Raw genomic sequence first — 24346 nt, forward strand, 5'->3', positions numbered from 1 at the left:
GTGTATGGGACATTTGTACAATCCACATACGAAGATAAGGGAAAAATAGAAGTTTAGGTGCTATTCAAAAAGTCCTCTCACGTCACTTTTGGGCCAAGAGAAGATAGAGTCCAAGTCTCTCACGTTCTGGATTCGGATTCGGACTGCACAGACATACCTGACTCAAAACGCCAACAACTTTTTCATACGGACTCCGAATTCAGTGATTCTTTTCTTTGTTTGAAAATAGATTTCATGCTCTTTCCAACACAATTGGGTTCAGCTTCAAATTCATCCGGAGCGTTGAGTTATGGACGAAAGAATCTGACATTGCAGCACAATCCGAGTCAAACTACAAGCCCAAAGGTGTTGCATCACCTCCACTTGGGCCCATGAGCCTTGTACGACCTAGGGTTAGTTTTAGACTGCCTTGGGACGTCCTCCCACCTCCTTGGCCACCACCCCTTGCTCCTATATAAGTAGATCCATCTAGTAGCTTTTTCTTGGGATTTGTTTAGTTAAAAGTTAGCCATTGCAACTTCGTGTACTTCGTTTGTGTTCAACGACCAGACCAAGACCGCTTACGGATCCCCACCATTATCAATACTTTATATATATTCGTAATATTCAGATTGCTTTATCATATTCTTACTCGTTCTTCGATTGCTTGCAGAAATAGACCTTCGTGGTCAGGCTGACCGTGCTTCCGGCATCGTCAGTAACCTCAGGAGATTGGTTTAGCGATTGCTAAGGCACGACGTCCTCGCACGTTCGTAGTCAGGTCATCAAAGTCGACTTCCTCTAAAACAATAGACACCATCTCATTGAAAGATGGGACACCTTTTCCTCTATCAAGTGGTATCAGTTTTCAGGTTGCTTAGTGAGAATTTTCGGTTTTTCCTAGATTAGATTTATTTTCTTACCTATTGTCCAAGAAAAAGCCACAAAAAATTTAGATCTATTCATCCTTTGTCCAAGCCAGTCTGAGCCTTTGCAATTTTCTTTTCATTGCTTGCATAGTTGAATTATCGGTTGCATCGTCGTGTCGAGTTGTTGGTCTTAGTGTCTAGTTCGTTTAGAGTTTCGAGTTCTGTTCACGTTAGTCACGCTGCCACTGCATCGTTATTCCTTCCGCTGTCCACCACCCATCCATTAATTTCCACCATGTGCTACCCAATGTTCATTGTCATAACCATAGTTGAGATCGTTCACATCTTCGCTTGATCCAATCTGCATCTTATCTAGTTTGTTTTGGAAAGAGGGAGAGAGAGAGAAAAGAGAAAAAAAGTAAAAAAAGTCAGAAAAAAGAGAAAGAAAAAGAAAAAAGTGTGAGGAAAAAAAGAGAGAATAAAAACAAAATTTGGATCTATCTAGACTCAATCTCGTAGTTGAATCCAGATTGGAATCTGTTTTGTGCACTGTTCAGTAAAACAGGCATGACTTCCTCATACGAAGTCCGTTTTCGCTCCATGAGTACTCAAATGAAAGGTAGCGACGAGCTCCATCTAAATAGTTGTATAAGCAAGTTCTGATATCAACTCGGAATTGAGTGATTCCTTTTGCGTTTGAAATCTTGAGTCCATACCATTCTTAAAAAAAATCCAAAAAATTGGCACAAATTTTTCCAGAGGAAAGTTGGAGAAAAAGTTGTTGATGTATCCTACTTGGCTGTTGTTTCACATCATTATCTTTACGGCTATTGCGATCTTCACTTACATTTTGCTGTCCAGAGCTACTTCATATCCTTTATTGATGCTAGTTGTGCTACGACGTGACCTCATTAGTGTTCTAGGCTCGCGTCTGTAGTCCGGTCTATCCTAGGACCAGCATAGTAATGTCGTTGAGTGATTATTCAACATTGCATCTCTGAATTGATTATTATCAATCATTTGTTGCCATATATTTAAGCCTTCCAAGATCCACATATTTCTACACCGTGTATACATACGTTCCCCTGGCAATCGCTTTACTCAATCTTTGGAGTTATTTGACACCGCTGGGTGCCTGTCACCACCTACTGCTTGGTAAGAACTTGTAAGATATTGATATTTGCTTTACTGTGAGCGCTTTACCACCACACCCTAGTAGTTCATAGGAACATTATTCTTGAATTTTGTTTCTTGTTTCTACTAATCATGTCAGGGTCCGAAGATAGAAGTTCTTGGACAACGGATACATCTTCACCATCACGAGAGGTGGGACAACACACACAAGCATATGGTCAGGTTATCTCTTTACCATCATTTGAGGGTAGATTTAATCCTGCTATTTATCTAGCTTGGGATCTTAAGTAGAAATATTTTTAGTCACCATGATTTTTCTGAACTTGAGAGAGTACGAGCTACCACTAGAGCATTTACTGGTTTTGCTTCTGTTTGGTGGAGTGTACATTGTAAGAAAAACATTGATAACCAACCCACAACTTGGAAAGTTTTGAAAGCTGTAATGAGACAACAATTTTTCCTCCTTACTATTATCGTGAATTGTTTCGCAAATTGGAACAATTAAAACAAGGCAGTAACACTGTTAATGCTTACTACCAAGAGTTCAAATCTTATATGCATCATTGTGACATAGAAGAATCTGAGGACGATACAATGAATAGATTTTTGGTGGTTTGAACCATGATATCCATGCAAGATTTCAGTATATTCCTCGTTGCATTACTGGTATGTATGTTCGCGCTTGTACCTTTGAGAGACAGATACAGGAGGATGCATTGGGTGACAACAACAACTACTATTCCAGTTCATGCTCACCATCGCCGGTTTGTTCCTTCACTGTTGCACCTACTAAAGCAGCACCACCTCGGATTGTGAGAGCTACATCATCTCAAGAGTATGGTACATTGTCAATGTCCGTACCTACATCAGCTACGTCTTTGCGACAAGGTAACAGTAAATGTATTGATGATATAACTTCACATCAGAATGATGCATGCCTAGTTAACTTGAATGCATCATGTGTTGAGTTACCTGTTGATTTGAGAACACCACCTATTTTAGAGAATCTTGTGACTATCATGAATGCGTCATGTGATCAAACAACCGAAATAACAACAATTTTGAGTGCACCCATTGAATTAACTGTTGATGCAAAAGAACCAATGTTTAATCATTTTGATATGACCTCTAATCTTGGTGATGATTTTGTGTCCAATGACTTATTGCATGTTTGCTTATTTAAGCATGTTTTAGCATGTAAATTTGATGCAACTAAGGTTTATTTACCAATGTTGGGATGGTTTAAAGATGAACATTGTCAATCTTTTGAAATGAATAAGAGCTTCACTTATATGTGCAAACCGAGTTGCAATATTTTCATGCCTTCTACTATTGTGATAATTTTTTGGCTTTCGATTTTATGAACTATGAAAGTTACTCATGTATACATGTGTCATATGTACAAAAATCAAGATAAGTAAAAATGGATGACATATACATGTACAACAGGTACACCTTGTCTCTTTTGTTAGCCACATTTCAGATTAAGAAACGCTGAGGACGGCTTTATTTTCAAAAAGGGGAGGATGATGAGGACATGACTACCTTGGATACGACCAAAAATATTGCATATATGTATATTTGTGAGGTGATTTCTAATACAAACTATGCAATAATTTATTCATGTTATTCAGGACAAAAATACTTCAGAGACTTTTGTGCCATGTCTAATTGCAGGTGTATGGGACATTTGTACAATCCACATATGAAGATAAGGGAAAAAGAGAAGTTTAGGTGCTGTTCAAAAAGTCCTCTCACGTCACTTTTGGGCCAAGAGAAAATAGAGTCCAAGTCTCTCACATTCTAGATTCAGATTCGGTCTGCACAGACATGCCTAACTCAAAACGCCAACAACTTTTTCATACAGACTCCAAATTGGGTGATTCTTTTTTGTTTGAAATTAGATTTCATGCTCTTTCTAGCACAATTGGGTTCACCTTCAAATTCGTCCGGAGGGTTGAGTTATGGATGAAACAATCTGACATTACAGCAGAATCCGAGTCAAACTACAAGCCCAAAGGTGTTGCATCACCTCCACTTGGGCCCATGAGTCTTGTACGACCTAGGGTTAGTTTTAGGTTGCCTTGGGACATCCTCCCACCTCCTTGGCCGCCACCCCTTGCTCCTATATAAGTAGATCCATCTAGTAGCTTTTTCTTGGGATTTGTTTAGTTAAAAGTTAGCCATTGCAACTTCGTGTACTTCCTTTGTGTCCAACGACCAGACCAAGACCGCTTACGGATCCACACCATTATCAATACTTCATATATATTTGCAATATTCAGATTGCTTTATCATATTCTTGTTCGTTCTTCAATTGCTTGCAGGAATAGACCTTTGTGGTCACGCTGACCGTGCTTCCGGCATCATCAGTAACCTCAGGAGATTGGTTTAGCGATTGCTAAGGCGCAACGTCATGCATGTTTGTAGTCGGATCGTCAAAGTCGTCTCCACCAAATCGATAGTTATCATCTCATTGAAATATCGGGACCCTCGCCTCTATCACCAACCAGATGAAATTCATGCAAACACGGCGATATTTCTCATAAACAATGACAGAATTCATATAAAATACCGGATTTTCATACAAACATGACGGGTTTCATTACATTCAAATCAACTAAGTGATGCTAGTTCTGGACAACACAGGTATATAATACCTGGCCTAAATGGTCGCCCGATGATCCATTTGTATTCCTCATGTCTGGCAGCACGATCACCGGACTGCCGGGAGCCCCGGAGGTATATGCTTCAGCGCAAAGGACGGCTCGCTACCCTGATGCCCAACTGATATGGTTGGCTGATGCCCAAGATGATGGTGGAAGGGGGCTTCTCCGCTTCCGTGGCGCCAATGCGGGGTCAACGAAGGTTCTCACAACAAAAGGATCCGGCAAGACACCTGCTGTGTACGCCGGCGTGGCCTCCGTGGTGGCCTTCATGGGACCCAAGCAGCGGCGGCCTCCTGTGTTCTACTTCTCCTCGATGATGGCGGCGGACGCGGACGCGCTGGCCACCGACTCGTCACTCTCCGCGCACCCGGCTTCTGTCTCTGCTTGCATGGCGCTGCCGCCGGCATGGGAGTCTCGGCCACAGAAATGGGAGACGCGGTACGAGGCGGCGGCATGGACAACAGCGACGACGCCCGTGCGCTGGTCCTTGTTGAGCTGGCCTGGAGCGGTGAGTTGCTAAACCGCGCGCCGGCTTGGGGCGGCAACTGGCTCCGTCGGGCGAGGGGAGGGAGGTGGATCAGCGAGCTGCATAGCTTGTATCTGGCAGGCTCAGCGGGCCACCCAGCCGGCTTGGATGCGGGATAACTACTCTTGGTAAGCCATTGTAAGAGTGGAAAAAATGGTGAAGGAGGAGATAGGGGAGCGGCGGAGGGGTGCGATTCTTGGCCGGCGTTTGGCCTTGTTTAAATAGGAGATTAAATAGACGGCGGACGGGAGGAGCTCGGTCGGCGTTGCGTTTAATGCCGGCCCGGTCATGAACGGACGTGTGTCCAGAGTGGGTTTCTCGGCTTCCACACGGGTTTCATGGAGGCATTTGAATGCGACAAGGAGGCATGTTCAGCCAGGCGTGCATCGAGTGGCACCCTCGACTCTGACATACGACACCGCGCCATTCTTCCACTGACGTGTGGGCTCTTTGGGTACATGGCCTGCATGTCAGTGACCCAACGCATGCAGTGCACGACAGAGGAACTTTTGGTGGGCCAGGGCGGTCAGAAGCGGGCATTTCATAAACCGATGATTGTTCATTGAGTGTGACGTCATCTATTTGATCTAGATAAGCCTACTATATAATGTAAGAGAATTTTAAAATTTTCATATATACGTTAATAGCCCGTTCGATACGTTGTGATTCATAAAGACCGCTGCAAACATCAATGTTCTACTTATCACAGATAATATTGATTAAAACTTGCAAAAAAAGATTAGATTGATTAATACCCATGACAATCCATGTCCTTAACAAAAGGAGGATGCACATATAGGTTGAGCGTGTGTCTTGCGTCGTGTGTGGATGTAGGCGTGCGAGTGTTGCGTGCGTGCATGTGTACGTTTCAGTGTTGCATGCATGTGTGCGTACGTGCATGTGTTCGTGAGTGCATGTGTACATGTCAGTGTTGCACGCCTGCATGCGTGCGTGTGTTTGTTATGTGTACGTGTCAGTGTTGCATGCCTACATGCGTGCGTGTGTTCGTGTGAGTGTTGCGTGCGTGCATGTGTACGTGCAGGGTGAGGCTACACGTCAGTCGACTGACTTTTTCATCTCTTGTTAGTAGATTTTCCAGCCGTTGGATACGAAATCAAGGGCCTGCAGTTTATGTTCAACCTCCACCCCCTGAGCCGCCAGCCACCGCCGGCCAAACCGACGGCCGCCGCCACCCGCGGCCGACCCGCGCGGCCACGCCGCCCTGAAACCACTCCCCACCGCCGGTCCGCTACCGCCCCGGCCATCCCTCTAGCCCCCCTGTGCCAAGCTTTTTCTCTGGCGATCCCCACGCCACCGCCCAATCATCGTGTCCCCACCACCGGCGACTGCCAACCAGATGTCTCACGACTTCGAATCCCCACTGACCACTAATTTATTACCATTTATGTCCTTCATATATGCGCTGACGGGTGGGCCCTATGATAATGTGCTCTGCTGAATGTGGACCATTTGACTTGTTAATTGATCATTTCATCAACAAATTACAGAGCTGTATGGTGAGCCAGTGACCGTATGATCACCCTAAAATGTATTTTATTAACACAGTACAAACTCAAACTACCATTTCTTCTTTCATATACGCGCTGGCAGGTGGGCCCCACGGTTGCGCATCCCGATGGTGCAACACTAGTTGCGCCACGTGAAATGTTTGACTGGTCAATTGATTGTGTCATCAACAAAATACGGAGTTGTACGGGTGAGCCAGTGACCGTATAATCACGACATGTATTTTTTAACACGGTACATACGCAAGCGCTCATATATAGGCGCAAGCACTCACCGCTATAAGCGCACACACGCAGACCCTACCCCTATGAGCACCTTCGAGAGAGTGAGCCAGCATATGATCTTGAGATCTCACGAAGTCACCATAGGTGCCTCGTAGTTGAGTGGAACGTCTCCTCCCACTGAACGCACATCGATGGAAAAATACTGAAATTAACCCAGGATAAATGCGAGCACCAGGACTTTAACACTGGTGGGCTCGAGAAACCACTTTCCTCCTAACCATCCAACCACAGGTTGGTTAGCACCACAAAATGTATGTGCTAACCATGATGAGCTTATTATAAAGTCCAGTGACCATATCGTGCTTTTGCTTCAAATATAATGACCGTAAGTGTCGTCAACAAAATACGGAGCACGCATCAAATACAATGTCCGTCAGTGTCATCAACAAAATACGAAGATGTATCGTGAGCTAGATACCGTATGATCACCACGAGAATATATACGATGACCGTAATGAGCATATTCTGAAGTCCACTGACCGTACAGTGCTTTCGCTTGAAATACAGTGACCATCACGCGTGAATGTGTCATGGACATGCATACTTTTAGAGGGCCGAGAGATAGTTTGTGTGCGTACGTGAATATAGTGTAGAAAGAGGGGGTGTCCGGTGGAGACAAGGAGAGATATGCCCTTTGTTTCTCTTTCCCGTGACTAATATTTTAGGAGAAAATATAAAAATTCACAATGCAGAACAAATATTTTTGGATGCACCATGCAATTAACTTTCATGTATAACATTGTACTATTGTATATGCTTATTTTCTTAGTGGCCGATTGCGTGTGTAGTGTGGTGGGCACATCATTTCTAGTTGGGGTGGGCACATCATTTCTAGTTGTGGTGGGTCAACATGAGGATTCATGGGTCGGTTCCATCCTGCGCCACATAGGTTGGACCGAGATGCATTATATGAAGATCCATGTGGAGGACTCGGCGTACAATACGAAGCTACCAGAGTCGTGGAGGACTCTATCCCCACTGGTGATAAGCCGACTATATATGATTTGTAACCCTAGGCCCCGAGTATGTTATAGAAGCCTTCGGGCTAGTTCGTCGATAGTATACACACACACAATGCCTGGTATTCGCGTGTACTTTGTACACACCCCTATCACTAATATACAGTACCAGGAGTAGGCTTTTTCCTCAACTGCAAGGGTCTGAACTTGGGTAAAACCTTGCCTCGTATTACCATCCAGCCTAACAGTCAGGGATATCCTACCGAATGATCTGATGAAATCATATCTACCAACTACTAAGAGAGAGGTGTGTCTGCGGGGAATGTGTGCGAGAGAGGCCTAAAGATAATGTGTGTGCGGGAGACACGTAGGCACATATATGTGCGTATAGAGGGCTAGTAGAGACCGTGCGTGTGTATATATGCACGTGAGAGAAATAGTGTTTTCCAACTGAGATTAGTGAAAAGAGTGGTACATAGTAGTCAGAAAGAGAGAGAGAGAGAGAGATACAAAGGGAGTGTGTGCGTGAGACACCTCGATAGCCCGGGAGAGATTGTGAGCATGTGTGAAAGAGAAATGCCGATGTATATAAAGTGTGTGCACTTATGCGTTAGATAGAGAGATATATACCACGTTTGTGAGAATAGGCTGAGGCATAGTGCACCTATGTGTAAAAGGCGGTTCTACGCATTAAATTAAATTATAAATGGAATTATTATTTTTGGATGAGATCATGAATTTTGCAATTTGCGTATGAACAAAAATCGGTCTATCAGACACCCATACTCTATTGAATTCTAACATGTGCATGTGTTTATTTCATATTATCGATCCATAGAGTGAGAGCGGTTTGAAATATAGGCAATGAATTGCTTTTGCAATTCATATATAAACATTAATTAATGTACTCCATGTTGTTACTGTGAAGCACTTTATACATTTGTCACTTACATGGATACATTCCAAATTGCTAGCTACGAAATAGAATACATGTTGAATTCAACATAAAGGGGGTCTCGAAGATTCGAATTCATAGGAAGTGCATTCATCTATTTGAACCCGAGATAATGGCATTTGTAAATCAGATCTAAAAGGGGGCATCAATCTTTGTTGAGCGTTTGAACATGCTATATATTCATACACATGTCTAACTATTTTTTTGCAACCAAGGAGATTATATCTGGAACCATGCATGAACTGAGGTAAGTTGCATATTTTTTAATATATACTTGTGTACAATGTATATTCAAATGTACCCCCTCCATTAGAAAATAATTGTAGTTTTAGGATTTTCAAGAGTAAAGATTTGTGAAGTTTGACAAATCCTAAAAGTTCAATTCAAGAGAACCGAAAACATTAATGCTTTTGCTCCCAAATATTGAACGAAGCGCCAAATAAGCCTCTGGTCACCCGAAACCACACGAGACTAATGTTTTGTGGTAGGGAATTACTGTCCTGACTCTGGCACGTGTAGCCTATCGAACCGATGTCCACAGGTCTAAGCCGGGGTAGGTTTGTACATTCACCAAGACGCCAGACTCAACCGCCTCCGAGAAGCATTCATACGCCATGGACACCTAAACACCCATGCGCTTGGCCAAAATCTATCCACCCACCATTTGGGACACCTAAGATTACTGTCCTACCCCCAACCCGCAATATGTCTGAAATTTTAGATGGGGGCAAAGTTTGTAACTTACCCCAAATTTCAAACAAGCGCGTCCCAAACCAAAACATTGTTCACCCTTAGTTCCCCTCCCTCCATTTCCCCATTCATACTCCGTGGGCGCCAAAATGCCCTCTCCACCAGCCGCGAAACCCCAGCCTCCTCCGTCCTCCACCCCATCGCGCCCAATCCACCGCCGCCCTCCTCCATCACACCGGAGCCGGTACCCCAACATCGTCGTCCAACACAACCGCAACCGCAATGCTCTCAAGGACTTAGCAGCTGAAGCCGAGGCAGAGCTGCCTCCACGACACCGACGCCAACGTGCGTCGTACCAGAACTACTTTGACCACGTCGTCCTGCGCCTCACCGCTGCCGCTCCACTTTAGCAACCATCCACTGCACCGGAGCTGTTCCTGCTACACCGTCGTTCGCCGCCTCTGATCTAGTTCCCCGCCGCCGATGGACGGCCACCGCACCACACTCAAAAACTTGGCCATGGGTTCGTCGAAGGCTCGACCATCCTCCACAACTTCTCGTTTCCAGCGAACCACAAGAAGATCGTTGGAAAAACAGAAGGAGGACAGAGCACTACCAGTAGAAAGAGGTACTCCTCTTCCCTTATTCGTGCAAATCTTACGTCTCTGCTCACACCGTATTCATCCCACGAAAGAAACTAGTTGAGCACTTCATACTGCATCTTCTTCATGATACAAATGCACAAGGTTTCCTCCCATTTACTATCTCACCTTTGCTAGAGGTCAGTAGCTTGCCTGGATTTCAATTCAGGGCCAGTCGAATCGCAATCAAAAGAAGCAACACCCGCTTAGGCGCACGGAGCACCTAGTCTACCTATTCGCTGGGGAAGCGGCGCATCGGTGTCTATCATAGGGGTGTGGGGGCGCAGGAGCTTCTTGCGCCCGATCTGGAGGTCGGCGGGGCTTGAAGGGATGGCCGGGGGCGGTGCCAAGAACGGCGGTGCGGTGAGGTCGAGGGGAGGGCGGAGGCAGGAGACTGGGCCGGTGGCCGCTGGCGTTTCGAGGAAGATCGTAACACTGACTAGATGGAGGTACATGAAGGCGATCTACCCATTCTTTGTGCATCGGACGATGCAAAAAAATGGACTGGCCTATTTGTTTTCAGTCGACTGTTATTTTCATAGGACCACACCTTGTGGTGAGCTGGAGGAGCATCTGCATTTCCCAGCCATCCCTGTGCTCATATTTCAAAATCCTAGAATCTAGTAATTTTGTGTGACATGCATGTTGTAGATCTGTCATATGTCTCCCGTCATTTATTTCTCACCGACCTGCTATCTGCTACCTTTACACTGTACTACTTGTGCACACACTTCACCCATACTCACACTATTGTTTTTTATGCATGGGTATTTCAGACTCTGACGCAGTGTTGATGAACACAAAAAAGAAAAGACATCAGTCGCTCCAGTGTAATTCGAAGATAAGCACTATGCGTCCCAGCGCTCTAAAGGGTGCAGTGTCAGCAGATGGAGACAGTAAACGGAGCTCTGCAGTTGATGATCTCAATTGCCACACCAAACCATCCCAGGTGCTAGCTTTAACTTCGCCCTGTCAAATGTGGTTGCATGTTGCATATGGTGTCTAGCTTGTATTGCTTCCAATTTGGTTAAATTGCATCAACTTACTTTACACATTATACCTTTGATAATAACATGCCTTCCTATTTTTGATACATACTACATATTTCTATTAACCATGTTCGTACATCAAACTAATGCTCTTCTGTATCCCTCATCAATCACTTATGACGAGACAGTCACCCTAGTGGGTTACTATGAGACACGCTACTCGTTTAAAGAGTGCAGTGTCATCCTCCCCACATGATTCTCAAGAAACAGTAAGGCTAAATGAAAATAGTCAATGTAGCTCTCTAGTTGATGACCGCAATTCCCCCACACCACCATCGCAGGTGCTTGCTCTTACTTGGCAGTGTGATATGTGGTTGCATGTTGCATATTGATATGTCTCCAACGTATCTATAATTTTTCATTGTTCCATGCTATTATATATTCTATTTTGGATGTTTAATGGGCTTATTTATACATTTTTATATTATTTTTGAGACTAACCTATTAACCGGAGGCCCAACCCAAATTGTTGTTTTTTGCCTATTTCAGTGTTTCACAGAAAAAGAATATCAAACGGAGTCCAAACGGAATGAAACCTTTGGGAGCGTGATTTTTGGAAAAAAAACGTGATCCAGAGGACTTGGATTGGACATCAAGCAACCAACAAGGAAGCCACGAGGCAGGGGGCGCGCCTTCCACCCTCATGGGCCCCTCGTGGCTCCACCGACCTACTTCTTCCTCCTATATATATACCTGTAGTGACCCGACCCGAATGGATCAAGTCTCTGTGCTTAAGTGTCATCGCTGGATCGGTATGCTAACACACACAGTACTCGAGGATTTATAACAGAGGTAAATCACATGTATAAAGTAACGTAAAATACTATTACGTCAATCGAAAATAGCGGAAGTAACAAGGTTGTGGATTCCCATTAACACCAATGGCAAAGTTGAGTGTAGAAATCGTAACCCTAACGTATCACTTACATCGTCGTAAGAAATCCTGCAACATGAGACATTGCAGCCACAAAGGGTCAATACATTGAATGTACTGGCAAATTCACACCATAGAGAATGATGAACAAAGGCTATCACTACATGCAAATATGGCTGGTGGAAAAGCTCTAAGGTTATATGGTTTTTGCGAAAAGCCAATTTTTCCCTACTACAAAGGAATAAATTTTATTTAACTATCATGGTAGTTGTTAAACATTGAGAATGGTTGACAGCATTCTCAATCCCAATTAAGCATCATCATTAACAAAACCCAACAAAATTAATTTTAGAGTAACCTGTTGAGATTCACATGATAATCCAAGTATTAGATACTCAAGACGTCCATAATCGGGGACACGGCTAATCATGATTAGTTTATACACTCTGCAGAGGTTTACGTACTTTTCCCCACAAGACTCGATCTCCTCCGTTGGGATTCTCGCACTACATGGTGTTTGAGAAACGGATGACCGAGACATAGTCTTTCAGAAGCGCTAGCACCTTACGATCGGGTAGACCGTTACACCTACTTTCCCCTACATCTGCTAGTCTACCATTGTAAGAGTTCGCACGACTTAATCAACTATGCTAGAGCCCATAGTAGCTTGTGGCTGCACACGGAAGTTTCTAGTATGAATAATCTCATGATCCCTTTGAGCCTGGGTGGCGGTCCATAAAGAAAAACAGGCAATCGCTGGAATACCTAGGTGCCTAAACAGGTAATCGCTGGAATACCCAGGTGCCTCAATCCACCCAGATGTGTATTTAAGTTGCCACCTTAAGTTGAACCATTAATTAACAATCTCACATCTGTCATGGATACTCTCAAACCCAATCCACATCTACGAGCATAGCATAGCAGTATAAGCATAACGTAATAGTAACTCACAAGGTTTGAATGCAGGGCAATAGGTTCCTACCTCATCAACTACTTCCCAACCCACAATTTATTCAGATCCTAACCATGCAATGTTTGAGGATTAGAACTAATGCATAAAAAACGGGTATTAAAGGAATATGATCAAAGTGTGAACTTGCCTGCAATGTTGATGAAGATGATTCGCACTCAAAACTCTTGATAGTTCTACTCGTCACACTCCGGTCAATCTATCGTAAGAAAGCAAAAGTAACCACACATAAGCAATCACTCAAAAGATCAGAAGGATCGAAGAAGACGATTCGGAAAACTTCAAAACCTAGCAAATAACTCTTGCAACATAAAACAATTTCTAACACCACCAAAATTATGTGAATTTGGCCTTATCAGAAAGTTTAGGTCAAGAGCTTCGATTTGCAAAAAGAATCAACTGAAACGGAGTTACGAAACTCAAGTTATGTTCAAAAGAAGTTTGAATATGAATCTGAACAAAATTTGAAATTTGAAAATTTTCAAAAATTTGATGTGAAAGGTTCACTGAATAGGTCAAAACAAGACGAAGCTATAGGCGCTGGTTTCATCTAATTTGGATAAACGAGTAAAAAGTTATGGCTATTTGAAAAATCAGGGCCTAGTTGTTTTACAAAAGAAAAATAGCTACGGTTAAGCTCTAATGTATAAATACGTAGACTAATTGATAATCTAATTATTCTATCATATTAGTCTAAAAATAATAAACTATGGAAGTATAAAAAACAAAGAAATATATCTTTATAAGGCAGAGAAAAGACGACTTTGAAAAGAAGAGAAAATTTTTAGAAGTCCCGCCGGAGAGGAGAAATATATTTTTCTTAAATGAATCTAGTCAAACCAAAATATTGATTTAATCCGAATCGGATGGTTTTTGGAGGCTCTATGGGTCTATATTTATTGGTAGAAAAAAGACTTAGAGGTCAAAGGCTAGGCAATGTGGGACTAAACATAGATGAAAAGAAAAGAAACAAAGAAGAAAAGAGGCGAGGCGGCTCGCATGGGCCTTCGGCCGGCCGCGTGCACGCTGTGGCTGCAGTTTTTTTTACAAAATTCGGCCTAAGAAAAAAAATAAAAAAAGGCTGGCTGGACCTGGCCCATATAAGATAAAGAAAAAGAAAAGATGGGGCGCCCGCTGGTACTAAGATGCGCACGTGGGCGACAGTTAGTTTCAAGCGTGCGTGAAGTTTTTATTATTTGTTTGCTTTTTTAAACAGAAAGTGATAAACTGAAAAACGAAAATAAAACCAAAACTTTATATAGGCATATTATATATCAAAAAATTTAGAAAAAGATTTTCTATGACATGAACATTTTTCAAGCATTAAATAAAATACACACAAATTCTAATAATTCCAACACTGCTCCTGCTCTAATAAGATCCAACAAAAATCATTTTAAAATACCAAAATGAAATCAAATTTATTTTTCTCCAATTTTTTGTTGTAGGGAATCATGTTACCCTATTTTCCTTGTATTTTATTTTTCGAGAAAAATAATTTGAATAAAACCCAAATAACTACCAATTGAAAATAATTTCAAACGGACTTTAAATTTGATCCTTGAAACTCCCAACTCATATTTCATAATTTGAAGAAGTCATTTTATCTCCTCTCGTGAAAATCATTGAGCTGCTTAAAGTTTCTGAATTTGAAATATTTTCAAATGAAATTCAAATCTTTTCAAAAACCCAATTCAATTATTTAAATGGAAGAAGTCATGTCATCTTCTCTCGAGGGTTTTGTATTTGAAAAGAATTTGAATTCACGAAGATCAAAATGCAAAAGGTGAAAGTTTGGAAAAGTCCTTTTATTCCCTCTCATTTAACTTTCCAAAAAGTTTCGAATTTCACTCAATCAATCACACAACAATCAAACAATCAATCTATCTATTTATTTATTATAACATTCCAAAATTTAGAATTTTGGGATGTTACAATACCTACATACCCTGAAAACATCAGAGAGCACCACGAAAACCTAATTCTACTGCCGCAACCTTCTGTACCCGTGAGATCCCTTCTTGGGGCCTTTTCCAGCGCCCCGCCGGAGGGGGGGGCATTGATCATGGAGGGCTTCTACATCAACACCATGGCCTCTCCGATGATGTGTGAGTAGTTTACCTCAGACCTTCGGGTCCATAGTTATTAGCTAGATGGCTTCTTTTGTCTCTTTGGATCTCAATACAAACTTCTCCTCGATTCTCTTGGAGATCTATTAGATGTAATCTTCTTTTGCGGTGTGTTTGTCGAGATCAGATGAATTGTGGGTTTATGATCAAGATTATCTATGAACAATATTTGAATATTCTCTGAATTCTTTTATGTATGATTGGTTATCTTTGCAAGTCTCTTTGAATTATTAGTTTGGTTTGGCCTACTAGATTGATCTTTCTTGCACTCGGAGAAGTGCTTAGCTTTGGGTTCAATCTTGCAGTGCTCGATCCTAGTGACAGTAGGGGAAACGACACATATTGTATTGTGGCCATCGAGGATAAAAGGATGGGGTTTATATCATATTGCATGAGTTTATCCCTCTACATCATGTCATCTTGCTTAAAGCGTTACTCCGTTCTTATGAACTTAATACTCTAGCTGCATGCTGGATAGTGGTCGATGCGTGGAGTAATAGTAGTAGATGCAGGCAGGAGTCGGTCTACTTGTCACAGACGTGATGCCTATATACATGATCATACCTAGATATTCTCATAACTATGCTCAATTCTATCAATTGCTCGATAGTAATTTGTTCACCCATCGTAATACTTATGCTATCTTGAGAGAAGCCACTAGTGAAACCTATGGCCCCCGGGTCTATTTTTCATCATACAAGTTTCCAATCTATTTTATTTTGCAATCTTTACTTTCAATTTATATCATAAAAATACCAAAAATATTTATCTTATTATTATCATCTCTATCAGATCTCACTCTTGCAAGTGGTCGTGAAGGGATTGACAACCCCTTTATCGCGTTGGTTGCGATGTTCTTATTTGTTTGTGTAGGTACGAGGTGACTCGCGCGTGGTCTTCTATTGGATTGATACCTTGGTTCTCAAAAACTGAGGGAAATACTTACGCTGCTTTGATGCCTCACCCTTTCCTCTTCAAGGGAAAACCAACGCATGCTCAAGAGGTAGCAAGAAGGATTTCTGGCGCCGTTGCCGGGGAGATCTATGCCAAGTCAAGACTTACCAATTACCCATCACAAACTCTTATCCCTCGCATTACATTATTTGCCATTTGCCTCTTGTTTTCCTCTCCCCCACTTCACCCTTACAATTTTATTCGCCCTTTTTCCGTTCGCCTTCTTCCCGTATGTATCTTTCTTTGTGTTTCCATGTGCCTTCTTTTTGCTTGCATCTTTGCTTGCTAAAAATTTATTGATATGGATCCACTTAAAGTGTTCTTCTTGGATCATCTTCGATTCTTATGCGCTCGTGCTGAAACCCCAACTAGCCTAGTTGATGGGAAATCTTTAGATGAGCTTGCTCATTTTGTGCGTCACCATTTGTCTGAAAAAGGGAGACTCCTATGGGATCAAACGAACAGATTGCTATGTTATGCTTGGAATCTTTGTGAAATTTGTGATCTTACTTGTTGCTCTAAGAACCCTGAAAAACACCTCCCCTACCTATGTGAGTTTAATGATAATGAAATCTTATCTTCTTATGCAAATGGTGTTTATAGTTACTACAATATCAAACAAATTGAAGAATTTGTTGCTTTTAAGGGTGCTTATGAAGTTGCTTCTTTGTTTGAAAAGTATGATATTACTCTCTACGGATATGAAAATCTTGACATACTTAAATATTGCTATGAAAACTATACTCATAATGTCTATGTCAAAGAATTTATTGAAAGAATGACTGCTGCTTCGGAAGAAAATAACGATATGCATGAAGCTATAGATAATTATGATTCCGATGATTTGATTGAAATATCCCTTGATGAACATGATTCTGGCTATTCTTGTGGCCATGATGCCAATATTTATGAAGATGAGTTTGCTATAGTTCCTTATGTTAAACATGAGATCGTTACTATTGCACCCATACTTGATATTTCCTTCAATGAAAAGCATGATTGCAATGATGCTATCATAAATTCTCTTAATGTCAATTGTGTTAATAATATGCAAAACCTCAAGCTTGGGGATGCTAGTTTTGCTATGTCTACTACTTGTTGCAATGATCATGACTGGGGTGATTCTTCTTTTGATCTTGAAAATTTATTTAAGCCCCATGATGAATATGAGATTGATTATAATTTTTGCAATAATATTTAAAGTGGGTTTGGAATAGTGTCAAATTTAGATCCTACATATCTGGAGAATGTTCAATCTTACGAAGTTTTTGATAAAAGTGGATTTGGAGAGGTCATGACTTTAGTTAATGTTAATCCCACTATTTTGGAAGAGCGTCAACTTTGCATACATGTGGATCGTGTTAAGAATATGTTTTGTGATAGCTATATTGTTGAATTTGCTTATGATCCTACATGTAATTATTATGAGAGAGGAAAATATGGTTGTAGAAATTTTCATGTTACTAAATTACCTCTTGTTATGTTGAGATTGCTATTGTTTCTTTCCGCTTCCTTGCATATGCTAGTTTTTGCTTGCCTTTGTAATTTGTTTGCCTATAAGATGCCTATTCATAGGAAGTATGTTAGACTTAGATGTGTTTTACACATGTTTTATGATGCTCTCTTTGTGCTTCAATTCTTGTCTTTCATGTGAGCATCGTTGAAATCTTATGCCTAGCTAGGGGCGTTAAACGACAGCGCTTGTTGGGAGGCAACCCAATTTTATTTTTGTTCCTTGCTTGATTCTGTTTAGTAATAAATAATTCATCTAGCCTCTGTTTAGATGTGGTTTTATGGTTTTAGTTAGTATTTGTGCCAAGTAGAACCTTTGGGGAGACTTGGGGAAAGTTTTAGCGATCTTGCTGTAAGAAACAAAAACTTTAGCGCTCACGAGAATTGCTGCCATTTTTTATTTAAGAGTGATATTTAGTTAATTATTATTTCAGATGATTAATAGATAAATTACTCACGTCTAGAAATTTATTTTGGAATTTTTGGGGTTCCAGAAGTATGCATTTGATACAGATTACTACAGACTGTTCTGTTTTTGACAGATTCTATTCTTCGTGTGTTGTTTGCTTATTTTGATGAATCTATGGCTAGTAATGGAGTTTATGAACCGTAGAAAAGTTGGAATATAGTAGGTATAACGCCAATATAAATAAATAATGAGTTCATTACAGTACCTTGAAGTGGTGTTTTGTTTTCTTTCACTAACGGAGCTCACGAGATTTTCTGTGAAGTTTTGTGTTGTGAAGTTTTCAAGTTTTGGGTAAAGATTTGATGGGTTATGGAACAAGGAGTGGAAATAGCCTAAGCTTGGGGATTCCCAAGGCACCCCAAGGTAAAATCCAAGGACACCAAAAAGCCTAAGCTTGGGGATGCCTCGGAAGGCATCCCCTCTTTTGTCCTTGTTCATCTGTAACTTTACTTGGAGCTATATTTTTATTCACCACATGGTATGTGTTTTGCTTGGAGCGTCTTGTATGATTTGAGTCTTTGCTTTTTATTTTACCACAGTCATCCTTGCTATACACACCTTTTGAGAGAGACACACATGAATCAGAATTTATTAGAATACTCTATGTGCTTTACTTATATCATTTGAGCTATATAGTTTTAGAGCAAGGTGGTGGTTTTATTTTAGAGAAATAATTGATCTCTCATGCTTCACTTATATTATTTTGAGAGTCCTTTAGAACAACATGGTAATTTGCTTTTAGGAATAATAAAAACTTTCATATAAGTGCATTGAATACTATGAGAAGTTTGATACTTGATAATTGTTTTGAGATATGGAGATGGTGATATTAGTGTCATGCTAGTTGAGTAGTTGTGAATTTGAGAAATACTTGTGTTGAAGTTTGTGATTCCCGTAGCATGAACATATGGTGAACTGAACCGTTATGTGATGAAGTCGGAGCATGATTTATTTATTGATTGTCTTCCTTATGAGTGGCGGTCGGGAACTAGCGATGGTCTTTTCCTACCAATCTATCCCCCTAGGAGCATGTGCGTAGTACTTTTATTTTGATAACTAATAGATTTTTGCAATAAGTATGTGAGTTCTTTATGACTAATGTTGAGTCCATGGATTATACGCACCCTCACCCTTCCACATTTGCTAGCCTCTCTATTACCGCACACTTTTCGCCGGTATCATACACCCACCATATACCTTCCTCAAAACAGCCACCATACCTACCTATTATGGCATTTCCATAGCCATTCCGAGATATATTGCCATGCAACTTTCCACCGTTTCATTTGTTATGACACGCTTCATCATTGTCATATTGCCATGCATGATCATGTAGTTGACATCATATTTGTGGCAAGGCCACCTTCCATAATTTTTTCATACATGTCACTCTTGATTCATTGCATATCCCGGTACACCGCCGGAGGCATTCACATAGAGTCATATTTTGTTCTAAGTATTGAGTTGTAAGTAAAAAGAAGTGTGATGATCATCATTATTAGAGCATTGTCCCAGTGAGAAAAGGATGATGGAGACTATGATTCCTCCACAAGTCGGGATGAGACTCCGGACGAAAAAAAGAGAAAAGAGGCAAAAAAGAAAGAAGGCCCAAATAAAAAATGAGATAAAAAGAGAGAAGGGACAATGTTACTATCCTTTTTCCACACTTGTGCTTCAAAGTAGCACCATGATCTTCATGATAAAGGGTCTCCTATGTTGTTAATTTCATAAACTAGTGGGAATTTTTCATTATAGGACTTGGCTTGTATATTCCAATGATGGGCTTCCTTAAATTGCCCTAGGTCTTCATGAGCAAGCAAGTTGGGTGCACACCCACTTAGTTTCTTCTGTTGAGCTTTCATACACTTATAGCTCTAGTGCATCCATTGCATGGCAATCCAGACTCACTCACATTGATATCTATTGATGGGCATCTCCATAGCCCGTTGATACGCCTAGTTGATGTAAGAATATCTTCTCCTTTTTGTCTTCTCCACAACCACCATTCTATTCCACCTATAGTGCTATTTCCATGGTTCACGCTCATGTATTGCGTGAAAGTTGAAAAAGTTTGAGAACATCAAAAGTATGAAACAATTGCTTGGCTTGTCATCGGGGTTGTGCATGATTTAATATTTTGTGTGATGAAGATAGAGCATAGCCAGACTATATGATTTTGTAGGGATAACTTTCTTTGGCCATATTATTTTGAGAAGACATGATTGCTTAGTTAGTATGCTTGAAGTATTATTATTTTTATGTCAATATTAAACTTTTATCTTGAATCTTTCGGATATGAACATTCATGTCACAATAAAGAAAATTACATTGAGAAATATGTTAGGAAGCATTCCACATCAAAAATTCTATTTTTATCATTTACCTACGCGAGGACGAGCAGGAACTAAGCTTGGGGATGCTTGATACATCTCCAACGTATCTATTATTTTTGATTGTTCCATGCTATTATATATTGTGTTTCGGATGTTTAATGGGCTTATTTATACACTTTTATATTATTTTTGGGACTAACCTATTAACCGGAGGCCCAGCCCAAATTGTTGTTTTTTGCCTATTTCAGTGTTTCGCAGAAAAAGAATATCAAACGGAGTAGAAACGGAATGAAACCTTCGGGAGCGTGATTTTTGGAACAAACGTGATCCAGAGGACTTGGAGTGGACGTCAAGCAACCAACGAGGAAGCCACGAGGCAGGGGGCCCGCATACCCCCTGGGCGCGCCCTCCACCCTCGTGGGCCCCTCGTGGCTCCACCGACCTACTTCTTCCTCCTATATATACCTACGTACCCTGAAAACATCAGAGAGCACCACGAAAACCTAATTCCACCGACGCAACCTTATTTACCCGTGAGATCCCATCTTGGGGCTTTTTTCGGTGCTTCGCCGGAGGGGGGCATTGATCACGGAGGGTTTCTACATCAACACCATAGCCTCTCCGATGATGTGTGACTAGTTTACCTTAGGCCTTCGGGTCCATAGTTACTAGCTAGATGGCTTCTTATCTCTCTTTGCATATCAATACAAAGTTCTCCTCGATTCTCTTGGAGATCTATTCGAGGTAATCTGCTTTTGCGGTATGTTTGTCGAGGTCTGATGAATTGTGGGTTTATGATCAAGATTATCTATGAACAATATTTGAATCTTCTCTGAATTCTTTTATGTATGATTGGTTATCTTTGCAAGTCTCTTTGAATTATCAGTTTGGTTTGGCCTACTAGATTGATCTTTCTTGCACTGGGAGAAGTGCTTAGCTTTGGGTTCAATCTTGCGGTGCTCGATCCCAGTGACAGTAGGGGAAACGACACGTATTGTATTGTTGCCGTCGAGGATAAAAAGATGGGGTTTATATCATATTGCATGAGTTTATCCCTCTACATCATGTCATCTTGCTTAAAGCATTACTCCGTTCTTATGAACTTAATACTCTAGATGCATGCTGGATAGCGGTCGATGTGTGGCGTAATAGTAGTAGATGCAGGTAGGAGTCGGTCTACTTGTCACGAACGTGATGCCTATATACATGATCATACCTACATATTCTCATAACAATGCTCAATTCTATCAATTGCTCGACAGTAATTTGTTCACCCACCGTAATACTTATGCTATCTTGAGAGAAGCCACTACTGAAACCTTTGGCCCCCGGGTCTATTTTTCATCATATAAGTTTCCAATCTATTTTATTTTGCAATCTTTACTTCCAATTTATATCATAAAAATACCAAAAATATTTATCTTATTATTATTATCATCTCTATCAGATCTCACTCTTGCAAGTGGCCGTGAAGGGATTGACAACCCCTTTATCGCGTTGGTTGCGAGGTTCTTATTTTTTTGTGTTGGTACGAGGTAACTCGCGCGTGGTCTCCTACTGGATTGATACCTTGGTTCTCAAAAACTGAGGGATATACTTATGTTGTTTTGCGGCATCACCCTTTCCCCTTCAAGGGAAAACCAAAGCATGCTCAAGAGGTAGCACATATGGTGTCTACGTTGTAATGCTTCTAATTAGGGTAAATTGCATCTTCTTAGTTAACACATTATACCTGTGAATATGACATGCATTCCTATTTTTGGTACATATTAAGTCTTTTTATTAACCACGTTCTTAATCAAAATACTTTTTTTGTGTATCCCTCATCAATCACTTCTAACGAGACACCTTCAAGTTGACAGTGTAATATTGGTTGCATCTTGCATATCATTTCAAACATGTATTGCCTGTAATTTGTTGAAGTGCCACTTATAACGAGACACATCTAACTTGGTAGAGTGATTTTGTTTGGATCTTTCATATGGTGTCTAGATTGCATTGCTTCCAATTTGTTGAAATGCTTTCTCCTTAGCATTTTTCGTACATATTCCATCCTCCTACAATGTGGTTGCCATACATAAAAGTTGTGTTTGTAAGTATCATGCATCAATGAATTTGGAAGTGCAAATTTCATTCATTTTTCTTGTGTGTTTACTTGACAAGGAAAAATCTAAAAGGACGAAGGCACGGAATGATGGTGGTCCTCTGGAGCAACCGAAACAGATGATCTCTGCAGATTCTCCTGCTACTCCTACTGCAGTGCAAGTTCCAAATCTCATCTCCCCTACTCCAAAACCCCAGGTGCTTGCTCTAACATGGTAGTGTGATATCTGGTTGCATGTTGCATACGGTGCCTACCTTGTATTGCTCCTAATTTCTTTAATTGCATCTCCTTAGCTTACACATTATACATGTGAATATGACACGCCTAGAGAAAAATAGGCACATCTAGAATACCAAATGCACATCATTGGATACATAACGAGCTGTATTTTCAGATTGTACATGTTTGGTATTGTAGATATAGACAATTTTATCTATACACTTGGTCAAAGTTCACAAAGTTTGACTTTCAGAAAAAATCTATACGCACTACATTGTGGAATGGAGGGAGTATTGCTTCTAATTTGGTCAAATACATTTGTTAGGCCATCCTTTTAATTTGGCATAGTGATATTGGTTTCATCTTTCATATGGTTTCTAGCTTGCATTGCTTCTAACTAGTTCAAACACCTTGTGCTTAGTTTACACTTTACACTTTATACATCGTACATGTCAATATGTCATGCCGTCTTGTTTTTCATACATATTCCATCCTCCTATCACGCGTCTGTCTTACATGAAAGTAGTGCTCGTCAGTATCATGCTCAATGAGTTCTGAAGAGCAAATTTTATTCCTTTTTCTTGTGGGTTTGACTTGACAAGGCAAAATCAAAAAAGAGGAAGGAAGGTGATGATGGTGGTCCTCTGCACCAACGTAAACGGAGCATCTGTACGGATTCTCCTTGTACTACTAGTGCATTACAAGTTCCAAGTCTCTGCTCCCCTACTCCACAATCCAAGGTGCTTGCTCTAACTTGGCAGTGTGATATCTGGTTGCATGTTGCATATGGTGTCTAGCTTTGTAACATCCCAATTTTCAATTTGGATGTTATACATAGGTCATCATATGCATATCATATTTATTTGCATTTTGGTTGTGATCCTAGAAATCTTAAGCAACTCAAGGACCCAAGGAGAGAGTTGGGGATTTTCATTTATTTTCATATTTGAATTTTCTCAAATTTGAAAAGAGGGATCACTTTGATTTTAATATTTTTCTCTCCAATTATTTCCAATAATAAAAATAAAAGAGTGACGATAGTATGACTTCCTCAAAAAGAGAGGACTATTGGAGAAATTTTTTAAAATCAAATAAATATTTTATTTGGATTTTATTTGAATAAGAAAAATATGCACTTTCGAAAATTGCATTTTGTAGGCTAGAAAAGTGTTCGCTTTGTTCTAAATATTTTATTTAGACGGTGAAAATTGTTTTTGGCATTTTTAGATTTTTTATACGTTGTTACGATTTTTATTCGGTGGAATTTATAAAAAAATGTTTCCGCCCGACTGGGCCAAAGGACTAGCCGAGCCGGGCCGAAGCTCGCCAGCGTCGCCGCCTTCCTTCCCCGCCGCCGTGCACCGCACGGACGCTGAGGGGGAGTCCGATCTGGACTCCGCCCCCGCGTAGGCCCCCTCTCCAAGCCGACGCCGCCCCTGCCCTTTAAAGCCCGAGGCCCGCCGCCGCCTCTCCCCACCTCGAGCTGCCGTCGCAGCTCCA

The sequence above is a fragment of the Triticum dicoccoides genome, chromosome 5A (assembly GCF_002162155.2).
Source record: "Triticum dicoccoides isolate Atlit2015 ecotype Zavitan chromosome 5A, WEW_v2.0, whole genome shotgun sequence".
Taxonomy (NCBI): Eukaryota; Viridiplantae; Streptophyta; class Magnoliopsida; order Poales; family Poaceae; genus Triticum; species Triticum dicoccoides.